The following is a 3,169-nucleotide window of genomic DNA, read 5'->3' as shown; positions in this document are numbered from 1 at the left end:
TCACCTCATTTATAAGATTTTCTAATTTTAATTTATGCTTTTCTTTAATAATTTTTATCATTTTCATAATACATTTTAGCTTGCTTTTTAATATTGGATTATAACTTCTATCTCTTGTATGCATGTCTTTCTGGTGTGTTTTATTGTCTGGGGGGATATTTATTCTCTGGTTCTTCTATATTATTATATATACATATAATACTCCCCATTCTTCTGTTTCCTCAGAATTATCTTCTTATGGGATTTGATTGGTTTTTTTTTTTTCTGTTGCTCACTTTTTATCTGCAATGCATTTTTCTTGCTTTTAGCATGTAAATGTGTGTCAGAATAGCTTTTTTGGCTTCATCCCTGTAGAGTTCCCTGGTTTTTTTTTTTAGAATAACAAAAAATATTTTACTGAAACATAAGATTTACAGAAGTTTCCAGACAAACCATACAAAATGTTCATAAGCTTTTACTTGAAGGGAGAATTTTACACTTGACAGCAAAGTCACAATGTTATTAGTGAGGGCTGTGATGTTTGTTTAATGTTCCCGTGTTGGTTCAAACAATGAAGCTTGTCCATCTACAGCATCTGAATAAATAGAGAGCATATTCTAAAGAACTGGTTAGCTGCTTTTAACCAGTGCAATTAGATCATCATAAAAAGAGGGAAAGGAGCCCATAAAATAAACATAAAACTACCTCCCCCCCAAAAAAAAATAATAAAGAAAACACCCACATCCCTGCAGCTAACCCTGACAACTCTCTTCATTCACAGTGCTTTATACTTAAACCTTGATGGGGGAAACGAATAAAAGCAGAGAGGGGCCACTGTTTCTAAATGTTTCGCAGTAATCCAGATGATACTTCTAGCCTCTGCTCGTGTTTTACAGCAGTGGATCAGGACAAGACCTAGATTTGCTAACGTAATAAATGCTAATGGCTTTTATTCTGCAGTGTTTCTAAGACTATGCCCATTAAATGGAAACAAAAAAGGAAGAAGTCTTGGCAGAACAGGAGAAGTGATGCACACCTGATGATCAAATCGATTTAAACATTATTCGTGGCATATAGCCTAGTCCATGCTCTAGCTGTTTCTATGGCTTGGGCTTTGTTGCTCTTCCACTGCTCCGACTCATCATTTGCTAATGGATCAGCTGGATTGGAAGCATTTAACAAAGGCTTGATCAATAGCAGAACTGTGCGGATCTGCAGTGCTGGGGACCACTCAAAATATCTAAACATATTCTTCCCAACTTGTCTACATTAGGATGACAAATTCTGGTCATGAAACATACTTCAGGGGCTGCCACTGGGTATTCATCTGGAAGGAAGAGTTCAAGTTCAAAAGTTCCCACCTCGGGCTTCCCTGGTGGCACAGTGGTTGAGAATCCGCCTGCCAATGCAGGGGACACGGGTTCGAGCCCTGGTCTGGGAGGATCCCAAATGCTGTGGAGCGGCTGGGACTGTGAGCCACAACTACTGAGCCTGCGCGTCTGGAGCCTGTGCTCCGCAACAAGAGAGGCCGCGATAGTGAGAGGCCTGTGCACCTCGATGAAGAGTGGCCCCCGCTTGCCTCAACTGGAGAAAGCCCTCGCACAGAAATGAAGACCCAACACAGCCATAAATAAATAAATTAATTAATTAAAAAAAAAAAGTCCCCATCTCAAAGGGGGAACCCTGGGGGCCAGCAAGGACCACATGAAAATAATGCGTGTTGCTCTCATCTGGTTCTGCTTTGATGCTGGGAACTGGTCCAACCAGCAAATGCTGGGTTTCCTTGATAATCCCATGGGGCAGCCCGGCCATCTTGTCAGATCCCAAGATAAGCCTCTGGTCCCTTCTCCCTATAGCTCCCTCTTACGTTGTTTTCACAAAATGATTAAAAGCATGGCCTCACACTCTTGGAGATCTGACTATTCGCTTCCCCTCTTCTGCATTATTTTTTTTTAATTTTTAAAATTAAAAATTTATTTATTTATTTATTTATGGCTGTGTTGGGTCTTCATTGCTGTGCGCGGGCTTTCTCTAGTTGTGGCGAGCAGGGCCTACTCTTGGTTGTGGTGTGCGAGCTTCTCATTGTGGTGGCTTCTCTTGTTGTGGAGCACGAGCTCCAGGTGTGCAGGCTTCAGTAGTTGTGGCACATGGGCTCAGTAGTTGTGGCTCGCGGGCTCTAGAGCACAGGCTCAGTAGTTGTGGCACACGGGCTTAGTTGCTCTGCGGCATGTGGGATCTTCTTGGACCAGGTCTCGAACCCCTATCCCTTGCATTGGCAGGCATATTCTTAACCACTGTGCCACCAGGGAAACCCCCCCTCTGCTTTTATCTGGACCTTTCTTTCCTTTGCTTCTACTCTCCTTATCCTGCTCAGTTTGGATTCTGCTTCTATCTGTTTCTTCTCAGTCTGGATCTCTGCTTTGGAAAAGAGCTTTGATTTGTTTGTTTGTTTTAAAGATTTTTTTTTTTTTGATGTGGACCATTTTTAAAGTCTTGATTGAATTTGTTACAATATTGCTTCTGGTTTATGACTTTTGGTTTTTTGGCCCCGAGGCATGTGGGATCTTAGCTCCCCGACCAGGGATTGAACCCATGTCCCCTGCATTGGAAGGCGAAGTCTTAACAACTGGACTGCCAGGGAAGTCCGTGCTTTGTTACATTTCATGAGTTCAAGGGCCCATAGTGCTCCAGTGCTATCAGCTCTGTCATATGGACCCATTGCGCTTGCCTCCTTGTTGGATCCTTCGAAACCTAGTCCTCAGAATGGCCCACAGCACTTTCCAGTTAGTTCATCCTAGTGACTTGGGGCTTCTTCTGTCTTAGGAGCCTTAGGAGCCCAGTTGTCGCCCTATGCACCATGCAGTCCTTGTAGCTTATCTACCAGTGGGTTGTTCCCACCTCCTCGTATCAGGAGAATACTGGGGAGATCTTACCACCTAGTTTTGTTGCAGATGTTGTCCGTGGGTCTTCAGTTTTGCTATCTTCGTTGCTCTGTGGGACAATTTGGGAAGATTTAAAAATACCACCACCGTCTTCTAAGAATTCCGGTGTGTGTTGACTATTTTTTTGGTTTGCACAGTTCAGCTCTTAATCTTTTCTGTTGATCCCAAATAAGAACCAAGACTGATACAAAAGTATTACCATACGGGAGATGCAAAAGAAGTGGGGACATCGCTTCCAAATAAAGTGG

At 42.8% G+C, this 3,169-nt stretch overlaps 1 pseudogene; it reads right to left on the bottom strand.

The window, feature by feature from the left end:
• Positions 1-1,032: 1,032 nt before the first annotated feature.
• On the bottom strand, positions 1,033-1,791 carry LOC114897256 (annotated as a pseudogene).
• Between the last annotated feature and the right edge of the window lie 1,378 nt (positions 1,792-3,169).

The sequence above is a fragment of the Monodon monoceros genome, unplaced genomic scaffold, assembly GCF_005190385.1.
Source record: "Monodon monoceros isolate NGI ecotype Baffin Bay Population unplaced genomic scaffold, NGI_Narwhal_1 Super_Scaffold_16, whole genome shotgun sequence".
Taxonomy (NCBI): domain Eukaryota; kingdom Metazoa; phylum Chordata; class Mammalia; order Artiodactyla; family Monodontidae; genus Monodon; species Monodon monoceros.
Note: the sequence above shows the minus strand (reverse complement) of the source record. Positions and strands in the feature narration are given on the sequence as shown.